Here is a 16,711-nt window from a genome sequence, read left to right as displayed (position 1 = left end):
AAAAAAAAAAAGAGAGAGAGAGAGAGAGCCTTGTTCCAGAGAGTGTAGGGGATGGTAGAATCTCCACTGAGTGGTGTCAACCCAGTCTGGACAGGGCTGGTGAAAGGAGATGGGGATAAGACTCTTGTGGTTCAATAGTGATTGATGACTATCAGAACTGACTGTGAGTGTTGCAAATGTAAAGATAGATGTTTTGTAACAAAATGAGCATAGTTGTTGATCTTACAGTCCAGGAGCACAGGACCCTGGTTCCATGAAGGGAGAAGAACAGAGTGCAGGACGCTATCCAGAGAAGAAGTGACACCAGAAATGGAGGCAGAGACAATGACGTGGAAAGATGGAGTGGCTGGTGACTCTAGACTAAGGGAGGGAGAGGGGCTGTGTGCTGATGGCCGGGGGGCAGACTTGTGGTGTATACCCTTTGGTTATTTGAATGGTTATATATTCCTAAGTGCTTTTTTTTTAGTGTACATTCATCCCCCTCCCCCAGAAAAAGAACAAACCACAAAGGGAATGGAAGTAAATGCTGCTTGATGATGATACATGGAGGGGGTTGTAATAATTTCAGTGAAACAAAATACTGTAGGATAAATGTAAAGTTGATCTTCTCCCATGTAAACAATCACTCAATTTACAATAAAAACTTAAAAAAAAGTGTTTATGGTGGGTATAATATGATCAAAAGTCAATGATACTAAAGGAAGAAGTCCAAGGTGCATTGAAGGAATTGACAAGGAATAAGGCTCCAAGAATTGATGGAATAAAAATTGAAATCTTTCAAGAAAGTGAGGCAGCACTGGAGGCACTCATTCATCTATGCCACCTAATTTGGAAGACAACTATCTGGCCGACTGATTGGAAGAGATCCATATTTGTGCCCATTCAAAAGAAAGGTGACCCAAGGGAATGCGGAAATCATCGGACAATCTCTTTGATATCCCATGTGAGTAAAGTTTTAGTAAAGGCTATACAGAAATGGCTGCAAGCATACATTGACAAAGAACTTCCGGAGGTTCAAGCTGGATTCAGAAGAGTACATGGAACAAGGGATATCATTGTTGATGTCCAATGGATCTTGGCTGAAAGCAGAGAATACCAGAAAGATGTTTCCCTTTGCTTTATTGACTATGCAAAGGCTTTTGTTTGTGTGGATCATGACAAGCTATGAACAACATTGAGAAGTATGAGTATTCCTAAACACTTAATTGTACTCATGAGGAATCTGTACATGGACCAAGAGACAGTTGTTTGAACAGAACATGGGGACACTGAATGGTTTAAAATTAAGAAAGTTGTGCGACAGGGTTGTATTCTTTCACCATACTTATTCAACCTGTATGCTGAGCAAATAATTCCATAAGCTCGGTTATAGGAAGAAAAGCATGGCATCAAGATTGAAGGAAGATTCATTAACAACCTGAGATATGCAGATGATACAACCTTGCTTGCTGAAAGTGAAGAGGACTTAAAACATTTATTGATGATGATCAAAGACCACAGCCTTCTATATGGATTGCATCTCAATGTAAAGAAAACAAAAATCCTCACCACTGGACCAATAAACAACATTCTTATCAACGGAGAAAAGATTGAAATTGTCATGGACTTCATTCTTCTTGGATCAACTATTAACACTCATGGAAGCAGCAGTCAAGAAATCAAATGACGTATAGGCAAATCTGCTGTACAAGACCTTTTTGGGATGTTGAAGAACAAAGATGTCAGCTTGAGGACTAAGGTGCTCCTGATAACAAGCTATGGTATTTTTAGTAATCTTACATGCATGTGAAAGAAAGCTGGGCATTGAATAGGGAAGACTGTAGAAGAATTGATGCTTTTGAGTTATGGTGTTGGAGGAGAATATTGAGAGTGCCATGGGCTGCCAAAAGAACCAACAGATCTTTGTTGGAAGAATTGCAGCCAGAGTGCTCCTTGGAGGCCAGGGTGGCCAAATTTTGTGTCTCATACTTTGGCCATATTGTCAGGAGGGACCAGTCTCTCGAGAAGGATATCATGTTTGGTAAGGGTCAGAGAAAAAGAGGAAGACCCCCAGAGAGATGAATTGTTAAATTGGCAGCATCAGTGGGCTCAAGTGTGGCAACAATTGTGAGGTTGACCCAGGACCGAGTAGTGTTTCGTTCTTTTGTGCATAGGGTCGCTATGAGACTGTACCGACTCGATGGCACCTAACAACAACAGTTGAGTTCTGACTATCAAGTCATCAAGGCTAGGACACATGGGCACTATCTTTTATTTCACTGTCTTACTTGGTCTTTTTTACATTTTTACTTTGACTTTTCTCAGATATCTGTTGATCCATTGTTGTCTCTTTATTTAACAGTGAGACATTAAGAGCTAATAAGTTCTGGGTGCATTGCTGAGGCTCATTATTGATGGCTTTATTAAATGGCACTGCTAGAGAACATCCATACGTCTATATATCTATACAGGTTTTCTTGAGGTCAGCAGTTCGATACTACCAGTGCTTCTGTGGGAGGAAGATAAGGCTTTCTGGTCCCATAAAGATTTACAGCCTTGGAAACCCTACACAGGGTCACTATGGGTTGGAACCAACTCAATAGTACTTAGCAACAAGAACAATATACAGGTTTTATTGGGGCCATTCAATTTGTCCAGAGATTAAATCTCCTAGTCTCCTAAGGATGAGATAGGAGATGGGTCCCAGAATTCAGTGGCCATCCGTGGAAAGATCATATCTGAACCCCTTTGTTACATCTCTGGATATCACTTACATCATCTGCTTTACTTGACTTCTCCAAGTCCAGAGAATCACCCAACATTTGCATTTTTATTTTTTTTTTACAAAGACTTCCACTGTTAACAGTGGTGAATGAGTGGGTCTTTCCTGGCTAATTAAAATCAAACGGGAATTTAAAATTTTGTTCTCAAAATCTAGAACACTTGTGTATCCTCATACTTCATTCTTTTGGGACTAGATCAGGACAAACCATAAATGTTGTTGTTGTTGTTTTTAGGTGCCATTGAGTCAGTTCTGACTCACAGTGACCCTATGCAGGACAGAAGTAAACATTGCCCAGTTCTGCATCAGTCTCACAATTGTTATTTTTGAGTTCATTGTTGTTGCCACCATGTCAATCCATGTTGTTGGGGATCTTCCTCTATATTGCTGACCCTTCATACCAAGCATGGTATCCTTCCTCAGAGACTAGTCCCTACTGTGTCCTCAGCTACTCTATTTCTCCATGTCCTTATCTCTGTCTCCATCTCTGATGTCACTGCTTCTCTGAAAAGAGTTCCATATTCTACTCATGTTCTTCTCCCTTGATGGTCCTAGGGTCCTCTTTTCCTGGACTTTAAAATCAACACTCTTCCCTTTATTGTTACAAAACTTCTACCTTTACAGTTGTGACAGTTGCAATTAGTCATAACAATTACTCACGATTTTTTGTTGTTGTTAGAACAGCTCAGCAAATTAAAATTCTGGTTACTGTTGGATAACACTGTTTCACAGATACATCAAATAGGCCAAATAAATAAATAAACAGCAACTTCATAGACAAAAAAAAGGAAAAGAAACTTTATCTTTGGCCTTTTTTTAACCATCTCATACAAACCTACTATTTATAGTATAGTTAAGTACATACACAAAAAAAGTTACTGGAATGCTCAGAATAAAATTGTAATTTTTGTTTTTGTTTTTGTTTACAAGGTTTTTTTTTTTTTTACCATGTCTTGGGTCAGGTGCACCTTAGTCCTCAAACTGACATATTTGCTCTTTAACACTTTAACGAAGTCTTTTTCATGAGATTTGCCTAATGTAATATGTTGTTTGATTTTATCACTGCTGCTTCCATAAGTGTTGATTGTGGATCCAAGTAAAATGAAGTCTCTAACAACTTCAGTCTTTTTTCCTTTATCATGATGTTTTTACTGGTCCAATTGTGAAGATTTTTGTTTTCTGCATATTGAGATGAAATCCATACTGAAGGCTGTAGTCTTTGTTCTTTTTCTGTAATTATTTCAAGTCCTCTTTACTTCTAGAAAGCATTATCTGCATATTACAGGTTGTCAATGAGACTTTCAATCTTAATGCCACATTCTTCTGCATATAATCAGGTTGCTTGTATTATTCATTCAGCATAGATATTGAATACAACCCTGATGCACATCTTTCTTGATTTTGGATATAATCTTGATATGCATCAGTTTGATCCATTTAATATCCTTTAGTTTGGTTCTAATGACTTCCTCTTACACACAAGAGCTAAACAGAAAATTTCAAAGGTCAGCTAGAGAAGACAAAGACAAATATTATAATGAAATGTGCAAAGACTTGGAGTTAGGAAATCAAAAGGGAAGAACACACTCAGCATTTAGCACTCTGAGAGAACTGAAGAAAAAATTCAAACCTCAACTTTTGGTGCTGAAGTATTCTATGGACAAAATACTGAATGATGCAGAAAACATCAAATGAAAATGGAAGAAATACACAGAGTCACTGTACCAAAAAAGAAATGATTGATGTTCAACCATATCAGGAGGTAGCACATGATGAAGAGCCAATGATCCTGAAGGAAGAAGTCCAAGTTGCATTGAAGGCATTGGCCAGGTGCATTGATAAGGCACTGGGAATTGATGAAATACAAATTGAAATCTTTCAACAAACTGATGTGGCACTGGAGGAACTCACTCATCTATACCAAGAAATTTAGAAGACAACTAACTACCTGGCCAACTGACTGGAAGGGATCTGTATTTGTGCCCATTCCAAAGAAAGGTGACCCAATATAATACAGATATCTTTGGACAATATCATTGATATCCCATGTGAGTAAAATTTTACTAAAGATAATGTAAAAACTGCAACAACCATATATTGTCAGAGAACTTCCAGAAGTTCAAACTAGATTCAGAAGAGGATTTGGAATGTAGAATATCATTGCTGATGTCAGATGGACGTTGGCTGAAAGTAGAGAATACCAGAAAGACGTTTACCTGTGTGCTATTCACTATATCAATGGAGAAAAGATTGAAGTTGTCAAAACCTTCATTTTGCTCAGATCAACCATAAACTGTCATGGAAGCAACAGTCAAGAAATCAAATGACATATTGAATTAAGTCAATCTGCACAAGACCTTTTTAGTGTTAAAGAACACAGATGTCAGTTTGAAGAATGAGGTGCACTTGACCCAAACCATGGTATTTTCAATAACCTCATTTGCATGTGAAAGTTAGATAGTGAATAAAGAAAGACCATAAAGTAATCAATGCATTTGAGTTATGCTGTTGGAGAAAAATATTGGAAGTTCCGTGGACTGTCAAAAGAACAAATAGATCTATGTTGGAAGAAGTACTGCTAGAATGCCCCGTGGAAGCCAGGATGGCCAGACTTTGTCTTTCATACTTCAGACATATTGTCAGAAGAGACCAATCACTGGAGAAAGATACCATGTTTGGTAAAGTGGAGAGTCAGAGAAAAAGAGGAAGACCCCTAGCAATATGGATTGGCACAGTGGCAGCAGCAATGGGCTCAGGTGTAGCAAAGATTGTGAGGTTGGCCCAGGGCTGGGCAATATTTTGTTCTGTTGTGCATAGGGTCTCTATGAGTCGGTACCAACTGGATGGCACCTAACAACAACAAAACAATGACTGCCTCTTAGTCTATGTACAGATTCCTCATTTGTTGTTGTTGTTGTTAGGTGCCATCAAGTTGGTACAGATTCATAGCAACCCTATGCACAACAGAACAAAACACTGCCCGATCCTGGGCCAACCTCATTGCTGTTGCCATGCTTGAGTCCATTGATGGTGCCACTTGGCCAATCCATTTCATTGGGGTCTTCCTCTTTTTCTCTAACCCTCCACCTTACCAAACATGATATCCTTCTCTAGCTACTGGTACCTCCTGTAAATATGCCCGAAGTATGAGAGACGAAGTTTAGTCATCCTGGCCTCCAAGGAGCGCTTTGGCTGCACTTCTTCCAAAATGGATCTATTGGTTATTTTGGAAGCCCATAAGAGACAATGGAAAAACTCCATACCATCAGTCAAACAAGTCCAGAGGCAGACTGTGGAACAGACCATCAATTACTCATATGCAAATTCAAACTGAAGCTGAAAAAAATGAAAACAAGTCCATGAGAGCCAAAATACGACTTGAATATACCTCACCTGAATTTAGAGATCCTCTGAAGAACAGATTTGATACATTAAACACTAAAAACTGAAGACCAGAAGAGTTGTGGGATGACATCAAGGACAACATACATAAAGAAAGCAAAAAGTCATTAAGAAGACAAGAGAGAAGGAAAAGGTCAAAATGGATGTCAGAAGAGACACTGAAGCTTGCTCTCCAGCATAGAGATGCTAAAGCAAATGGAAGAAATGAGAAGGCCCAAGAGCTGAACAGAAAATTTTGAAGATCAGCTTGAGAAGATAAAGCCAAATATTACAACAAAATGTGCAAAGATTTGGAATCAGAAAACCAAAAAGGAAGAACACACTCAGCATTTCTCAAGCTGGGGGAACTGAAGAAAAAATTCAAGTCTCAATTTTCATTATTGAAAGAATCTCTGGGAAAATTATTGAAATATGTAGAAACCATCAATAGAAGATGGATGGTTCCTCATAAGTACAATGAATTGTTCTATAATATCCATTCTTTGCAATGTTATTCATAGTTTGTCATAACCCACACAGTCAAATGCCTTTGGGTAGTCAATAAAGCACAAATAAACATCCTTCTGTATTCTCTGCTTTCATTTAAGATACATCTGTCATCAGCAATGATATCCCTACTTCTATGTCCTCTTCTGAATCCAGTTTAATTTCTGTCAGCTTCCTATCAATGTACAACTTTAGAATTACCTTCAGTAAAATTTTACTCGCATGTGATATTGATGATCTTGTTCTATGGTTTTCTCATTCTTTTGGATTACATTTCTTGGGAATGTACACAAATATGGATTTCTTCTTATTGGTTGAGTCAGTTCTAACCCATAGCGACCCTGTATAGGGTTTCTGAGGAGTGGCTGGTGAATTTGAACCACCGACCTTATGATTCAATCCGACTTTGCAATCCAGCGTATTAACCCACAGCACCACACCAGGAGCTCTGGTAGCATAGTGGTTACGAATCCAGCTGCAAGCCTCAGGGTCAGCAGTTTGAAACTACCAGCTGTTCTGTGGGAGAAAGATGAGGCTTTCTACTCCCGTAAAGATGTACAGCCTCGGAAACCCTATACAGGGTCACTATGAGTTGGAACCGACTCCACGGTACATAACAACTTATTGGTTAGTCAGGTAGTTGTCTTTCAAATTTCTTGTCATAGATGAATGAGCACCTCCAGTTCTACATTAGTTTATTGATATATTTTAATTGGTATTCTATTAATTCCTGGAACCTTGTTTTAGCACCATTGTCTTCAGTACTGCTTGGACCTCTTCCCCAAATATTCTTCTTGATCATAGGTTCTTGATCATAGGTATCTCTTGGAATGATTGAACATCAGCCAATTCTTTTTGGTTTAGTGACTCTTTGTATTCCTTCCATCTTCTTTTGATGCTTTCTGTATCATTCAGTATTTCCTCATTGTTGTTAAGTACCATTGAGTCCATTCTAACCCTTAGTGACTCTGTTTATGGTTTTCATGGAGCAGCTGGTGAGTTTGAACTGCTGACCTTGTGGTTCAAACTGACTTTGCAGTCCAGTGCATGAACCCATACTACACCAGGACTCAGTAATATAACCAGAGACTTGACTTTTTTATTCAGTTTTTTCAGCTTTCTAAATGCTGAGCATGTTTTCCCTTTTGTTTTTCTAACTCTAGTTCTTTGCATATTTCATTATAATAATTACTTTCTCTTCTCAAGCTGCCCTTTGACATTTTATCTTTAGCTCCTTTACTTCATATTTTCATTTGCTTTAATTTCTCTACATATTACAACTAGCTTTAAAATTTATTCTAATAACATTTTTGTGGATCTGAGACTAGATCTTGGGCCTGTTTGATGCTTGATCCTGTCCTTATACTTTCACTAAAATTCACAGTATGTTTCTTCTACAAAACCTGTTCTTTTTCTGCTTACTATACTCCAATGTCTTTGGATTTTTACTTTTGTGACTGTTGATTGCAACTCTGCTTTTCTTTATTTGTTATCAGAGGCAAGGGTCTAGTCTACGGCAACTCTAGAATGGAAATGGAGTTAAATTATTCAGGTCTAAATTTCCTTAGGCTCCCATGAGAAGTTCATGTGGCAACAAATACAGTGCAGACAACTGGGCAGTAAACTGCATTTTATCACAAGCTTCAGAGTGATCCTGTTGCCCACAGGTTTCACATGCATATAAACATGTGCACACATGTGGGTTCTCATGCTCACATAGACATCCCATTCCATGCAGGAGCAGAGGGATACATGTTGACCCACACCATCACACCACACATTCACACACACTAGTGGCCATGAGAAGTGCTCAGCACATTTTATCTCACATCCCAAAATGAGGGAGGTCATTCAGAAGGGAGGAAAGGGAAGATGATAAGGAGAAAAGAGAAATGAAACTAAAAGGTCCCGCCCTGTCAGCATTAACAGGGTATAAGAAATGGACTTTGGACAGACAGACAGGCTCCTGGGTCCTGTCAAGAGTCAAAATGTCTAAAGGGCCTATCATTCTCTGGCTGGTGATTGAGTTTGGGCGGCTTTATCTGAGTAAGTGTTCTGGAGTCTTCCATACAATGTCTCTGATGGCTTGTCCTCTTGTGATATATTTGCATGCATTATTTTTGGTTAAGCAAGGAACACTGGTGGTGCTGTGGGCTTAGCGTTTGGCTGCTAACTGAACACACAAGCCACTCCATGTGAGAAGAATAAAGCAGTCTGTTTCTATAAATATTTACAGCCTTGGCAACCCTATGAAACAGCTCTACTCCATCCAAGAGGGTTGCTATGAGTCAGAGTTGACTCTACAGCAGGGATTAGCTGTTGTTCCCATTGGATGCCTTCACCTCTTCATCTTTGCCCCTCCTCATCCTCCATCTCCTCCATTTTCTACTTTGGAGGGTGTCCTCCCTGAATTTTTTTTGAGTAATATTTAGTGAGTTTTTGGTCAAAGTTTTCACAACCAGTTAGACTCCCATTTGACAGTTTCCTCACAAGTTGTTCAGTGACATTAGTGACATTTATCATAATGTGCTGACATTCTCTTTAACTGGCCTCTGTTTCTTTTCCTTTCCAGTACTCCAGTTTCCCAGATCCCCTTATGTTCTCATCTTTGTTTCAAGATCCTTTGGTCTGTCTCATTTAGATGGTTTGTAAGCAGGGCACTGCTCTTATTGGCAATATCTTTTATTTTGTGTGCTATTCTGTCTACCCTGTCTTTTTACGCTAGTGACTGGCTTTAGGGTGGGGATCATTTGTGCTCATATCAAAAATGGTAATTTAAGAAGCGACATCAAAAGTAAAAAAAGATGGGACAAAGAAGTTTCATTTGTAGAGAGAGTCAGGGGAATTTGTTCTAGAAGGTGACCTGATTATAATTCCTAGAGTTCTTTTTGTTTTAAGGGTTTTTTGTTTGCTGTTGTGCTCTGCTTGGGATGTAGCTTCAAGGTGAGATTCCTTTTCTGAATTTTGTTTCCAGGTTTGGGGCGATGTGGATATCCATCCTTGGTTTGGAACATTTAAGCTCTCTGGCATTCCTGTAATAGAGAGGACAGTGCTATGGGCTGAGGTACATCAGATATTGGTCACTAACTGTTGACCTGATGACCATCCATGTCTAAATTGTGTTTTGCTCTGTTCTGCTAGAAGTTGGAATGGGTTCAGTTTTTAACAATCTTGGACTAGACAATATCTAGTTTTCCTTGAAGTTTTAAAAAATGCATAATTCTTATTCTTTACATATATTATTGTTAAGTGTCATAGTGTTAGTTCTGACTCATGGCTACCCTGTATAGAGTTTCCAGGGAGCAACGGGTGAGTTTGAACTGCCAACCATGCAGTTGAAACTGACCCTGCAGTCTAGTGCTTATCCTATAGTGCCACATCGGGACTCAGGTTCCATGTGTCCTGCATGAGAAAACACCTACAATTCAGTGAGATCAAGTATCACGTGGTCCCTCTACCCTCAAACACTGATATGATATTCCTTTGCCTTTCTTTCTTCTCTAACACCCTCAGGGACCCACTGAAGCCAGACCACCCCAGAGCCCCTAGCCTGGTCTTGGAGCTCCTGGAGTCCCTGGAGCCCCCATTTGGAGAACTTGTCACTGTGTGGTCATTGCTTCTGTAACTTTCTGTCTCCCTGAGGTCCCTGTAGGTTTCAGGATGACAGTGGTGCTTAGTGTTCCAGCACCAAGTTCCTGCTTGGTGCACGGTGTGTCATTGCTTACTGAATGAAAGCCTTCCTTGTTATTTCATTTTGAATTTGGCATCTTTTCTTTTTAGAGAGGTGGGGGTTGTATAAGAAAACTATAGTGTTTTTTGTTTTGTTTTGTTCTATCATTGGTGTTTTTCTTGTCCTGGTAGCATAGTGGTTACGAATTGGGCTGCAAACCTCAGTGTCAGCAGTTCGAAACTACCAGCTGTTCTGCAGGAGAAAAATGAGGCTTTCTGCTCCCATAAAGATTTACAGCCTCAGAAACCCTGTACAGGGTTGCTATGAGTTGGAACCGACTCCATGGCACTTAACAACAACAACATGGAGATGATGATGAGCATAGTGGATTATGAGTTGGACTGCTAATTGCAAGGTCAGCAGTTCAAATCTACCAGTTGCTTTGAGGGAGAAAGATGAGGCTTTCTGCTCTTGTAAAGATTCACAGTTTCAGAAAGTCTATATAGGGTTGCTATGAGTCGGAATGAACTCAAAAGCACACAATCATAACCATGGAGATAATGTGGAGAGTTTTGTTTTGCTAAAAATTGTCAGGAAATGTCCACATTTCCTGCTCTTGACTGGCCCCTAATTGAATAGGTTTCTATTACCCTTCTTGAAGGAGGCAGTAGCATCTGGCCAGCTGGTTTTACTATTTTATTTGTGTGTGTATGTATGCATGTGTCTTTTCTTAATTGACAAGGCTAGAGATTAATGACTACTCAAGACACTAAACAAACTCTTTACTTTTAGATTATAAAACTATGATCGGATTGTGAGTGGCCCTTGCTTAATGCCATCAGCTGGAGAAGGAGCCAGGTTGACACCCAAATCTAGATTGTACTCAACACACTGAGTAACTCTCCAAAAGGGGAAGTAATTTGAGACCACTGATTCCTTTCTTCCAGGATACTTTTGCAAACGGAAGGGGTAGCTTCTTGGCTTATTTTTAAACTCTGAAGTTCCTGGCTGTTACTGTAAGGTGTCATTGATTTGATGCATAGCAACCCTATGTACAAAAGAATAGAGCATCACCTGGTTCTGCGCCGTCCTCACAATTGTTGCTATGCTTGAGTTCACTGTTGCTGCCACTGTGTCAATCCATCTTGTAGGGTGTCTCCCTCCTTTTCACCTGGCTACTGATACTAATTCTTTATTTATTTCTTGTGTCATTTGATGCCTTCACTTATGAAATCTGAGAAATATTTACGAGGCAAATATTAGCCCCTTTTGCCTGATGATGACAATGAGATTGAGATTATTGTGGCTGTCACCTAGAACACAAGAGCAGTAAATGACAGAATGAAGTCTACAACATGAGATTAATTGATGTTTTACTTCTACATTTAGTTGCCTGCTTCTTTTTGTGTAAGACGTGAATCACATGAGTAATATAAAAACACTCTTTGTGAAGAAATAAATATGCTATAATGGTAGTCCTTTTGATTACCACCCACCCCAGTTCTAGTGCCATTCCTCTGATCACAGAAAGAATTGTCACATGAGTTTGGTGTAGGAGATACCTCACTAGATGTTTCTTTGTGTGCTACTTTCATATGACTGTGATAAAAAAATCTAAGTGGTTTAAATTTTCTATGTGACAAAATGGTTTAATAATTATATGTTGTTTTGAAATGTGATCTTTTAATACATTAATTTTCCTGTGAATTGATAGAGCCCTATCTAATTCTATTCATCATCTGCACAGAATTCCATGGAATTAATATGACATGGTTTAGTTTTCCCAAGGATGTACGTTTGCATTGTTCCATTTACATATGTCAGAGTTTGGGGCAGTGCACATGGTTAATAAACTCACTGCTATCCAAGGAGTGGATGTTCCAGTCCACACAGAGATCTCGACTTTTGAAAATTCAGTCATTGCAAAAATCCTATTGAGGACAGTTCTGCTCTGACACACATAAGATTGTTATGAGCCCAAATTGACTCAAAAGTAACTGGGAAAAAAAAAATTATCTATATATGAAGGTTGCAATAAACATTTTCAAATTATGTCTCCTTATGCATGTGTAATTTTTGTTGTTAGATGCTGTTGAGTCAGTTCAGACCCATGATGATCCTATGCATGACAAAATGAAACACTGCTTGCTCCTATGCCATCCTCACAATTGTTGTGTGTGAGTCCAATGTTGCTGCCACTGTGTCAGTCTATCTTGTTGGAGGTCTTCCTCTTTTTTACTGACTCTCCACTTTACCAAGCATGATTTCCTTTTCCAGGGACTGGTCCTCTTGGAAACACATGCAAAAAATGAGAGACAAAGTCTCATCCTGCCTTCTAAGGAGCATTCTGGTGGTACTTCTTCTAATTCAGATTTGTTTGTCCTTCTGGGAGTCTACGGTGCTTTCAATAATTTTTTATAACATCATAACTCAAATGCAGTGATTTTTCTAGTCTTCCTTATTGTTGAACTTTTACATGAATATAAGACTATTTGAAATTCCATGGCTTGGGTCAGGTGTGAGTTAGTCCTCAAACTGACATTTTTGCTCTTTAAAACTTTAAAGAGGTCTTTTGCATATGCTTAATGCAATATATTGTTTGATTTCTTGGCTGCAGCGTCTATGAGTTGATTGTGAATACAAATAAAACGAAGTTTTTGACAACTTCAATCTTTTTACCATTTATCTAGGTCATTTATTGGTCTAGTTGTTTTCTTTACATAAAGGTACAATTCATACTGAAAGCTGTGGTCTTTGATCTCCATCAGTAAGCATTTTAAGTCCTCTTCACTTTTGGCTAGCAAGGTTGTGTTGTCTTCATATATCACAGCTTGTTAATGAGTCTTCTTCCAATTCTGATGCCACGTTCTTTTTATAATCCAGTTACTTGAGTTATTTGCTCAGCATACAGATTGAAATAGTCTAGTGAAAGGACACAACCCTGGCACACACCTTTCCCTCATTTTAAACCATTCAGTATTTCCCTTTTCTGTTCTAATGACTATGGATGTATAAGGTTCCTTACGAACACAACTAAGTATTGTTTTAGGGAAGATAAAAATGAAAATGCTCGGGACATACTTACGAAACATGAGTCCTAGTGTGGCACTGTAGGATAAGCACTGGTCTACTAACTGCAAGGTCAGCAGTTCAAACCTACCAGTCAATCCTTGGAAACATTATGAAGAGTCACTGAGTCAGAACCAACTCCAAGGGATTTAACAACAGCAATCTCGAAGACATGTGTGCTGAATGTTACTAGAAATTTCCTAATTACTCCATGGTATTACTGCACTACCAATTGACACTCCTATCTCACTTCAATTGATCCTAGCAGGGTAAGCATTTCCTAGATCCCTCTGGGGAGTGTTCCACAATCCTCACTTACTTGTATTCTAGCCTACATTTGATATTATCTGAGTTCTCAATTTTTCCCAGTGTAACAGCTGCTCGTATTTCCTCATCTAGGAATTGCCTTTACCAGTTTTTCTACTGGGTCTTTATTAATTAATTTGTAGGATGCATCCCTTTTATTGTATGATATTTGGGAAAACAAATTGTTGAATTTCCAGTGGAATTAATTTTTTCACATATTTGTTTTATTAATTTTCCAGTTGTTAGTAGGAATAAGCTCGTATTTTAGAAGCTAGTAGTTTTTGGAGTCTTGCTGTGGCACTGTAGGATAAGCACTTGGCCATAAGGTCAGTTTGGATCACAGGGTGGGTGGTTCAAACTTACCAGCTGCTCCTCCAAAGTCCTATGCAGGATCTCTATGAGTTGTAAATGACTCAACAGCAAATAACAGCAGCAAACGTTTTAGATGTGTGTTAATTGTTGGTAATCCAGCAGAGGGTGATGGCAATGGATTCTTTTCTTTTCCTAGTTTCATGGTGGGCAAAATGGATGATCCATAGTATTTAGGATGAGACTGGGTTCAGGGAAGATTCTAGGCTGCTCTGAATTTGGAATGTCCATTTATTGTAAGAGCCCACAGTGAAAAGCTTATGATTTTCTCTGCTCTATGAGCTGTTCTTAATGTTACATGCTCACTTTCTCCTGGTGAGGGCCATCTGCATGCTCTTGACTAGTGAGTAAAGCAGGAGCAGGGGATGATTACCCATGTCTTAGATAACTAATTTAACCATTGGGTAAGCAAAGTTAGTGACCAGAGAGTTCCACAGAAAGGTGCCTTAGTAGAAACCATAAACAAAGTCCCAGAAATGCATGGAAACAAGATGCGATTATGATTATCTGCTTGACTCTCACTTCACCAGTGATTAGTTTTGCTTAACTTTAGAAAAATTGCTAATGTTCTGGTAAACCAGTGGACTTAACATTTGCAGCAGTAGAAATATTTTACAGATTGTTAACTTAGAAACATTTATCCAGTGATTCTCAAAGACTGAGTGGGTGGCTAATTGTATCAGAATGACCTGCACAATTTGCTTAATTTATATATTCATGAGCTTCCACCTTAGAAATTCGGATTTAACTTGGACAATCAAATAATTAGTTTAAACAAACTCTCCAGTTTATATTGATGATACTTTATTTTGGGACTGGTGAGACAGTCCATCCACATAATAAATATGGGAAACCCTAGCCTTCAGTCTTTTTGTATGTCACTGCTGTCATTCTAGAAAAATCCTTTGGGAATTTCTAACTCTACACATTTTTTTTTTTTTTTTTAATCCATGAACTTTGTCTAACACCATGTTATGATCCAGAGCAATGAATTTCTACACCAAGTTTCAAAGGAGAGGAGCACAAGAGCATCAAATTTAATGATATCTTTCAGCTACAACATACTCTGGTTGGAAGAAAGAAGGAGATATTGGAAATTTGAGAAATTCTATTTAGTAGTACCTGAATCATTGGGTACACTGAGATACATTGGGTAGAGGACAGCTTTAGGATCTGGAGTTTATATGAGTTAGTGGAACTGAGATACAGGGGTAAGGTTTGTTTACTGGAGAAAATTTTTAAATAGTTACTTGAGTGGCACTCAAGAGTGTTAAAATCAGCTAAAAGGTCTTCTATTGTGGAAACTGAGACTGAGAACAACTCCAATTGGGTGATGAAAGTAGATACGGTTAAGAGCTCAGCAGTGTTAAAGGGCACAGCAGAGTTTATGCTAAAGAAACATACACTAACAACTCACTTCATCTTCCTGAAGGAGCCTTTTTGCATAATCACTGTACGACATTTGGAAGATTAACTATTTATTGCTCAACCTTTTTCTCGTATTTTCTCACAGCTCCAGTCGCATCAGAGATTCTTGTGACAGGATTCTTGGGTCAATCGGTGACATTGCCCTGCATGTACTCATCCTGGTCCCCAAATAGCAACAGCATGTGCTGGGGCAAAGGCCAGTGCCCCAAGTCCAAGTGTAGTGAAGAGCTTCTCCACACCAATGGAATGACGGTCCTCTCAAGAACATCGGCAAAGTATAGTCTTCAAGGGAATATACAGAGGGGTGATGTTTCCTTGACCATCTTAAACACCAATGAAGGTGATAGCATTGTGTACTGCTGCCGCATAGAGGTACCTGGCTGGTTCAACGATGTAAAGAAGAATATTCGCCTGCAACTAAAAAGAGGTGAATGCATGTCTGTAGAGGGATAGATTCAGGGATCTCCTGGAACCTGTAGTGATAAATGGAGTGTGGTTGCCTATGTTGTGAGTGGGAAGAAGGCCATATTTGAAATGTGTGGTTGTGACCAGAGAAATCACGATTTAAATCTGTTGTTGTTGTTGTTGCTAAGTGCCGTTGAGTCAATTCTGACCCATAGCGACCCTGAATAGGGTTTCCAAGGAGCAGCTGGGGAGCTTGAACCACCGACCTTGGAGTTCAAATGACTTTGCAGTCTGACACATTAGCCCACAGCGCCACATTATGTCTGATGGGAATGCTCAAATGCCAATGGGGGGCTGAGAAGGTCACAGAAATGACAGAATGGGGAATAGGAGGTCAGGGAGGGGACCAGTCAATTGTAAAGCCCATCTGAAGAGGACAGTTGCTAGTTCACTAGGAGATTATTGCCTAGCACAAATTTGGCCTAACAATTTTCATATTTTCTAATTTCTGTATGAATTACACTGATTTTTGCACATTGGTAAAGTTTTCTTTTGAAAAAACATTTTATTTTGAATTGAGTGAAAGTTTACATAATAGATCATTAGATTTACATTTAGCAAATTATGCACTTTGGTTCATCTCAACTTTTGCAATCCTCCCTATGAAACAACACTTAGCCCACTTCCTCCTTGTGGTTTTTATTTCCATTCTGCCTTCCTTCTCAACCCTTCTGAACTTTGTCCTGAGGTAAATGTTGCCCTTTTGATCTTGAATGGTTGACGGTTCCATGGTGAGTACATCTTACTAGTGTTGT

At 39.0% G+C, this 16,711-nt stretch overlaps 1 pseudogene; it reads left to right on the top strand.

The window, feature by feature from the left end:
* The window catches only part of LOC102814703, a 145,443-nt pseudogene extending 129,499 nt beyond the window's left edge, over positions 1 to 15,944 (top strand).
* Positions 15,945 to 16,711: the final 767 nt, after the last annotated feature.

Source organism: Chrysochloris asiatica, unplaced genomic scaffold, assembly GCF_000296735.1.
Source record: "Chrysochloris asiatica unplaced genomic scaffold, ChrAsi1.0 scaffold00057, whole genome shotgun sequence".
NCBI classification, from domain to species: domain Eukaryota; kingdom Metazoa; phylum Chordata; class Mammalia; order Afrosoricida; family Chrysochloridae; genus Chrysochloris; species Chrysochloris asiatica.
Note: the sequence above shows the minus strand (reverse complement) of the source record. Positions and strands in the feature narration are given on the sequence as shown.